Source organism: Sciurus vulgaris (assembly GCF_902686455.1).
Source record: "Sciurus vulgaris genome assembly, chromosome: 6".
In the NCBI taxonomy this organism is placed as follows: Eukaryota; Metazoa; Chordata; class Mammalia; order Rodentia; family Sciuridae; genus Sciurus; species Sciurus vulgaris.
In genome coordinates this window covers 117,259,845-117,268,601 of record NC_136466.1, presented here as the reverse complement: position 1 = coordinate 117,268,601, position 8,757 = coordinate 117,259,845, and the positions used below count along the sequence as shown (strand labels likewise).

The 8,757-nt window shown below is 42.1% G+C and overlaps 1 long non-coding RNA gene across 1 annotated transcript; it reads left to right on the top strand.

Annotated features, from left to right (window-relative positions):
• Positions 1-1,019: 1,019 nt before the first annotated feature.
• LOC306664135 lies at positions 1,020-3,806 on the top strand. The gene is made up of 3 exons (XR_013764654.1): positions 1,020-1,828; positions 2,414-2,467; positions 2,930-3,806. It is a non-coding gene; the product is annotated as an uncharacterized lncRNA (long non-coding RNA).
• The last annotated feature ends 4,951 nt before the right edge of the window (positions 3,807-8,757 follow it).

Here is an 8,757-nt window from a genome sequence, read left to right as displayed (position 1 = left end):
GAGAAAAGCAGTATTTAACAGTCATGAGTACTTTGATACTAGGCATAATTTATATGACTCAAGAACATTCAGTTCACTTTGTTTAGATTCTGTGCTCAATGTAATAAACTTTAATTATTTTAATTCTCTAGATTTTTACAAGAGATCCCCTTCATATTGGACATAAGGATAGTCATTGTAAGACTATATATCCCATTGGAAATTTTACATAGGAATTTTTGATTCTACTTCAGTCTTCTAGGAGTGAGTTTTGTGTGAGTCAGGCTCAAGAGCCTGAACTGCAATGACTGACTTAATAAGATGGAATTTCTTGACGAAAAGACTGAGGATCAGAATTCACTTGTGTCCCATCTCTCTCTGAGGCTTAGAAGAGTAACCAGCCAATCTCTTTATCTTGGACAGTTTAGTCTTCCCTTTTTAAAAATGTAAATGATCAAAATAAGGGAAAAGGGAGAACATGCTGAAATTTGGTTCTATCTCCATTAGATGTGGTGTGAACTAACTCAGAAGGCTGATGGACGCTCAGGTCCTGTAGTTATGCAGGGACCAGACCATGGAAAATCATTCTCCCCTTGGGTTCTTTGTTAGTCTATTTGGACAATCTTTCACTTTTTGTTTGTTTTGTTTTAAGCCATTGTGGTTTTTTTTTTTATCTTTTTTTCTTTTACTTTTTAGTGTATTATAGTTATACATAATGGTGGGTTCACTTTGAAATATTCATAAATGCATATAAAAAGTTTTCTCAACTTTTCACTTTTATAGTTTGAAAGAATACCACTCCAGATCATTGCAAATTCCCAGAATTTCTGGTACCAATATACAGTATTATTTTCACTATAAAATACCTGCACAACAGAAGTCAAATTGAGATTTGTATGTTGGAGAGTCAGCTATGTTCACTCAATTGCTACATGATTTAAATGACTTGGCTGGCACACTAACCTGGTGGCATCAATTCAGAATGTTTCCATAACCATAAATTACTGCATTAATAGGACTTTAGAGTAACAAATAATTGAAGGTACAAATGTTAACTTGGTGATTGTCATAAGTCAACTGTACTGAATTGTTGCAGGCCACCCAGGTCTGGATTCCTCATCTAAGCAGAATCACTGACTAACTTGAAAGGGTGGGAAGGTTAATATATGTGTCCCCTCCATTCATCATCCATTTATCCATTATCTAACTTAAGTTTTCTGAACATATATTTGGCAGGAACCATGGTATGTTTTGGGGGGTAATCTGTTGAGAAGCTGAGGGAACTTAAATGTGCCACCCAAAGAGATTTAGAGCACACAACAGCTGTTTTCAAGCGTGTGAAGAGGCCAAGGCTTATCTGTGTTTTTCCAGAGGGCACAATTAGGGAAAGTGAGAAGATGATAAAAGAGTCAGATATGGGCATAAATTACAGAAGAATCTTTCGACTTTGTGAGTTGACCAACAGTGGAATCCACAGCCTTGTGAAACAGCAATCTTCTGGTAGGTCAAGGGATCTGCAGATAAGGAAGATGGGGCCCAGACATTAAATGTTAACTTGGTGATTGCCACAAGTCAACTGTAACTGCAGATAAGGAAGATGGCATGTGGGGGACATGATTAGTTCATGAAGGGCCTGGCTCGAAATCCAGAATGCAAGGCAGACCAGGCCAGGCAACACTTAGATGTCATGATTTTAACTTTGCTTTCTCAATTCCAAAGCTACGTGATATGTCGTAATTTTGATGAAGAGATTGCTTCAAGGCTAATGAGTGGGAGGGAGGCCCTGAGCCAGCCAGCAACCAAATATCCACATTTCAGACTTTGAAGTTCCATGCTTGTGGAAAACACAGTAAGTCTTGTGATGCATTACAATTTTCTTTGTTTCTTTATGAAAAGTAGCTAATGCTTACAGCAGTGAGAAAAAAAAGTGAAGTAAGAAAGTGAAGATTCTTATCAGAAATAGGAAGCATTGGATTTTTGACTGACAGAAATGGATGAGGAAATGAAAAAGAGGAGTAAAAGAGTAGCTGTCCACAGTGGCACACACCTGTATTCCCAGCAGTTTGGGAGACTGAGGAAGGAGGATAATAAGTTGCCATTTCTGTAGCAGACAGGGGTTGATGATGTAGCTCAGTCGCTCAGTGGTAGAACACTTGCTTAGCATGCACAAGGCCCAGTTCAATCTCTAGTACAAAAAAAAAAAAAAAAGGCATTCTATACTTATACAACCATGTTCTCAGTCTCATGTGATCTTTTGTTCTACAAAATTTGAACAGAATTGGTTATGAGAAAGGAGAAAGAATCCCTTTCTTTCTAAAAAAGAAAGTGATAAAAGTGAAGATGATAAAAGTGAGGTTTTATCATCAGGTAAGAAGTGTGAGACAGGTTATGACATGTTACACTGGGGTGTCTCATGCGTGTGACTTCCCCGCAGGTCTATGCTGCCCCTGAGAGAAACTGGCTTCCTCTGACTTGTCAGGTATTCCAGGTTGGTGTGATTCCAAATGAATTTCTAAAGACAAACACTAAGTCCAAGATATTTCTGCCTATCCCTTTAAGGTACGGGGCCCAATCTCTTCAGCTATAGGCTTAGGGACAACAACTCTTTCAATTTCTCCAGGATAATTTCCCCTGAGTCAGCCAGCAATTCAGGACTTTCTTGGAACTTCCCAGTCCCCTAAGTTCCCCTAATACAGTAGTTCTCAAAGCATGATCCCTGGAGCAAGCAGCAGTAGCATCTTTTGAGAATTGTTACAAATGCCAGTTTTCAATCCCTGCCCCAGAGGCGCTGAACCATGAACTCTGGGGGAGCACTTAACAAGACCTCCTGGAGATGTGCTGCACCTGGTATTTGAGAACTGCTAGAAAACCTTCAGGAGCAGGAAGAGTGACTTGGGTTTCATGGTTCCTTTGATGTCCAAACTTGACTACACAGTCTCCCTCCTCCCAGAAAGGAGAGTGGTCCTAGAAGCCAACAGGGATCCTGACTATCCTGAACGGCATCAAGAATCTGTGTGGTTTGCCTGGAAGAGAGGACGGTGAGTAGAAAATGCTGTTCAGTGATTTCTGTTTGGCTCCCTGCGGCCCTGCCAAGGTTTAAGAGGCACCCAGATTTTTCATAAATGGAAATGGAGGTGTCAGCACACCCATGAACAGTGATTGGGTTTGTAGAAACTGTGCCGAGACCCCCAAACCAGCTGCTTTTTGCATATTTCTACCTACAAAGCTGTCAACACAGCAACTTTGCCAGCTCCAATTTTACTTGAGAAAGTCAAAGCCCAACCATTTATATGATTCATACTTTATATTAGTAGAAGTTTACCAAATTACATGTTTAATAACTAAAGTAACAAATTCTCTGTCTGTGTGCTTGTGCGAGGGTGTGTGCCTTTCACCTAGTAAATATCTCAGTCAGTCATTTCCCTCTTCCTGGCCTCACTTGGTTCTTGTTTTTCTTCTTTATGGCAGGCTGTGTTTATGTGACAGCTGTTTTACATTGATATAAACATGCACCCCACTCCAACTGAATAAATGTCAGGAGAACAGCAGGAAGTCTATTTCTTCCTGTTACATCCTATCCCTGCTATGACTGTGTGTGCCTAGTAATGACAAGCCACATCTGCAGAGGCCACACCTGGAAGCTAAGAGGTTGTCCACATTCCAGGAAGGACCCAGAAATCAGGGAGGTCTCAATTAGAAGCCCAGAGTGGACCTTCCACTGTAGGATGGGATCACACCCATTCACTGTTTATAAAATCAATGTGTTTACAGAGGCCAGGGGATAAGCAGAGACTGTTGAAGGAGAGGAGGTGCCGAGGAATGGTGTGTTTGGGGCAGGGAGGGCTGGTGGGCCTCAGCAGCCCTGCAGCAACACCTCTGGCATGGAGTGTTTGGTGAGTGGCAGAGACCTCACCAGACCTCTGGCTTTTACCTGTTTAAAAAGACTATTTGTTTGCTCTTACACATCCTATTTCTAGGCAAGTAGATGGTTAAATTCTTAATATAGTCATTCTTATTTTCACTGAAGGCATTTGTTTTCAGATTTTAACCCTGAAATCTCTGCTTCCCCCCTGCCCCCGTGGTTTGAAGGAAGGAGATGGGGAAGTTAGGAGAAAAACATACAATGATTTAGTTACATTCACAAATTCTGATCAAGGGTCCCTGAATACATGTTCTCATTGGAAAATTGACTTTAAAAATTCGAGATGTGGCTCCATACATCTGGAAAGGGGTGAGGGAGGCTCCCCTCATCTCCTAGCTGGTGTGTTCAAGTCAAAATGAAGAACTGATCCTTCTTCCTTTGCTTAATTGAGGCCTGCTGACAGCATGTATAAAGCAAATCCCGGTTTATAGATGAAAGTGGGCCTCCTCCTATAAACTCTCTCTGGTAGTTAAAGAAAGGGCAATCATTTATGAATAGACCAATCTGTGTTGGCCTTTACCTGGTTGGCAGAATTCATTCTGGTAGCTTGTGTGTTTTTATACAAAACCTCTGTGTGCTAAATAAAGGTCAACAAAACAGTAGGCAACCTGTTTCATCCCATTATGTCCCTATCTCGTGACAAACCGATTTAGCTTCCAAACCTTCCTAACGATATGGGGCTTGAGGGTGGCCCTGCCACAGAGCTCTGCGTGGCATGTCGGTCCCACAGTTCTATTTACAGTCATTTTCCTGAACCACATCTGGATCCCAGTGGGCACTGGAGTGGGTGAGATTTCCCCTAAACTGTGGGGGCGGGGACTAATTCGAGCTCTTGGAGCGTCTTATGCCCCCACAAGAACCCCTGTCATGGAAACTTCCCCTCTCAATAAAATTCTGGGGATGAGAGGGTTGGCAGGGGGTTGTTTGCAAGGAAAGATCAATGACAGCAAGTAGGTTATGAAATTGAGGTCCAAGAGTAAATCAGCACATTTTCCCTCCAAAATATTTTAGCATGTAAAATTATATTGGAATGAATTTCAGGAGGGGACAGAAGGGAGCACGTGTAGAGCACTCAGCTACCTGGCAGGCATCAGGCATGATGCGTCTGTGCATTGACTCTTGTGGGCTAATGCAAGGAATTCTTTCAGTCAGTACTCATAATAATCCTCGGATGGAGGCATCCTTATTGTTCCCAGTTGAAAAGATGAGTAAAGGAAGTTTCAGTAATGAACCTGAGGTTTAACTGGAGATTCTAATTCAGGTGCTATAAATCTGGCCTCTATTCTAATCTACTATAAAGAATGATTCCCAAACTTTAGCATGCACCTGAATCACCCAGACATCTTGTGAATGGCAAGTGCTGATTCCTTAGGTCAGAGGTGGGGACTGGGGTTCTGCATTTCCATCAGCTCCCAGATGCTGCCAGTGTTGCCAGGCTGCCGTCCTTCTGGCAGGAAGGAGGTAAATGATCTGTCCAAGAATCCAAGCCTGGCCTCCTTTCTCCCAGCACTTTCACATGATAGAGCACCTTCCCTGTCTTCCCATTCCTCCTTGTTGACCCAGGAAGGAGGCAGGGGAAGGGATATCCAGAATCCCTACTGCTGACTGTCTTTGTACCCACAACCCAGCACCCTGCTGCCTTCCTGTTTTCCTGACCCTAGAGCTGGGGTGTTTAATGGCAAGAACATCAAAGTCGCCCTGCTTCAAGCTGTTGGTTTCACACCCACAAGCCCTTCCCTACCCTGCTCTCTCCTAATATTTTAAACCACATCTTACGGCCACAAGAAGACATTTTTGTGCATCTCCCATTTGTAGTGTTGTAATATAAACAGCCCTGGGCTGGAAGGCAGGGCTTGAGTTCCATCCCTAATTTACATCTTCATTTGCTTAGTGACCAGAAGCTAGAAGCTTAACCTTTCTATGCCTTCCTTTTCTCTACCTTTCATTGGAGCTAATTAAGTAAATCCCCAATCTGTAGCCTAGGGATACCCCAAGGATAAAGGAACTTGCATTTATAAAACAATCCAAGCTCCCTGAGAAATAAGTTTGCATTAGAGAATGGGTAAATAATAATACAAGCATTGCCTAAGTCTGCGAATGCCTTCACTTACATTTGGCAACTCATCAGGCTTAAGGACCACCTCTCCTTTCCTTCGGTGTTACAGTCCTCTCTTCATCGCAACATCTGCCTTTAGTAGTCAAAGGAAGAGGGCTGCTTGAAATTCACACTCATTTTCACCATCAGTCAAACCCCACTTTCATGCCACAGCTCTGCAATTTCTAGAGAGAGAATTCCAGGTCAACAGCCCAGGCTGTGGCAGTATGTGGTGGCCTGGCTTCTGTGCAGAAACCGGCAAAAAACAACCTTATCAGCCTGGTTAGAAGCAGACAGGCTGCGGTGGAACTCTGCTTACCTCTCTGTATCCCTAAGACTAGCCAGTCACTCAGTGAGCGAGTTCCAGGCAGGCTCACATTGCCATCATCACACTGGGGGCTAGATTAGTTGGAACAGCAAGAAAGAATTCTCCTGGCTGGTGGGCATCCAGAGCCTGGGAATGATGGAAAGTTGAGAACGCGTGTGACAGGCACTTTTAATCCCTTATCCAAAGTGCCACTTCTCACTTCCTCTGCAACATGCAGGGGAATTGTTCTTGTCTTAGGGCACGATTGCTTTATTCAGAAAAAGAGCCGTTCACCTGGAGTATTGTCTGCCTGGGAATCCAGCAATCACGGTATTGAGACGATGATTTATCCTGTACATGGGGTGTCTTAACAATCTTTCCATCACTTCATTACAAGGTTAGGTTTTGCTTCCCCTGTCTCTTGACAGACAGCATGGAGTTCTCCTGCCTTTTTCCATTTGATTTTCATTTGTTCCCCTGCCACATGCATTGCAAAGTTAGGGGTTCACATTGCTTGTGACATGGCTGTAGTCTTGGAAATCATTTATAAGCAGTTAGGGCAGGGCTGCACAAATCCAAATCACAAAGAGACCCAAAAGGCTGGTTGGTTTGTTTCTTGCCAGACATATTATCTTTCATTTTCATATGAATAGATGAAATGGTAGATGGGGTTCACAATTCTCCAAATACCCCTCAATTTAATCAGTCATGCCTGTATACACCATCCCCCCAAAGACTGGAAGGTCTGGTGGTCCTGGCTGCTTCTCTCACTTGTCATTTCCATTTAGTGCCTCTTCTTTGGGTCCCCTGTTTCCTCTTCCTCACACTTTCTTCTCTTTTTCTTTTCCCAAGTCTTTACTTGGTGTCTGGGACAGCCTCCCCTCCTTGTCACCTCATTTAAGACTCTGATTTCCAAGTTATTTTCCTTCAGGAAATCTGACCAAATAAATCTAGCTGTGATCTACTATGTAATCCCAGCATGATCACTTCAATTTCTCTCCCACCTCTGGATTCCAATTTAATATTCTTAAAAGTCAGTATGGCCCTTACCTCTCTTGATAGAGTCCATCATATGCCTCAAATATGAAAATATGCCTCCAGATGCCATAGAAACAAAACAAAACCCCTCATAAAGGTGCAAGTATCCCCGGCACCCAGGTTGTGTTTTGGCTCTGCCTAAATTGACCAGGGTTGTCTCCCCTGTTCCCTCCTTGCCCTCTTCAGGGAATAAGACATTTAAAGGTCCAGGGGAAATTGGTTTATTCCAAAGTTGGGGATGGTCCGTCCTTTATGGCAGGCCAGAAAATGACTTGCTGGTGTGCAGCTCTCAAGTTGCTGGCTACAAAATGGAGCCCTGGGTTTCGCCACCCGCTGGATCTACCTCCTAATAGCTGTTTGACCTTGAGCTTAATATCCCCATCTGCAAAACAGGGATGATAGTATATACGACAAAGTGTTGTTGGAAGGCTAAAACAAAACAATTAAAAATACATAGCATGGATCCTGGCATGTGTTATGGAAATGATAATTTATTAATTCATACATTCATCAAGTACCCATAAAGCATGAGAAGACATTCTATTTTTAATGCAACAATGTCTTTGCCCACGCTCCCCGGCCAAACACAGCCCTCATCAGTCTACAGGGAACAATCTGAACTTGTCAATTCACAAATCAATTCGCCCTTCCCCACTCCCAGCTTTTATTTGTGGATGATGGATGCTGATATTTTCTAGTGCCCTGGATAAAGATGGAATTAACACTGTTCAACCTAATCTCTGCAAGAAAATATCTCTCTTTCTTAAACAACAACAACAGAAACAACAAAATGTTTTCTTCAAGCAAAGAACCATAATAATCATTATTGTTATGATATGAACACAAGTTCCCTCATAACTTTTGAGGAGGACCTTTTCTATGGGGCTTTGGAATGCTCTGTTTCTATTTTAATAACCAGAGAGTTGATGTGAAGCATACAGAATGGTTCACTTTTTTTTTCACCTTAAGAGACCTGCTTTCACTTATCTAATTCAGTGCATTTGGTAAAATACATTTTTGAGAAAACTTTTCCAACAGTGGAGCCAGCTGCTAGATAGTTTATTTGTTCTTTCTAATAAAAACTCTCAGGATACTGTTCCCTCATTTATATGTTCTTGCCAGTAATGTACTTTGAAGGAACTATTCTATTTTCATTGTAAGTGCTTTGGATTTTAGGGACTTGAGTTTTGTTCTGTTTTGATTTGTTTTAGACGTGGATGGTGTGTGTGTGTGTGTGTGTGTGTGTGTGTGTGTGTGTGTGTGATGTCTGCCAGCCATCTTGTCCTCTTTTCTTCCTTTCTCTTTCACACCTTTCTATCTAAATTTTGTTAAGGTTTCTTTTTCCCAGATGAATGAATGATATCTATATGCTTCTCAAATACTCATTAGTACTCAGAACATAATCAACCCTAGAAA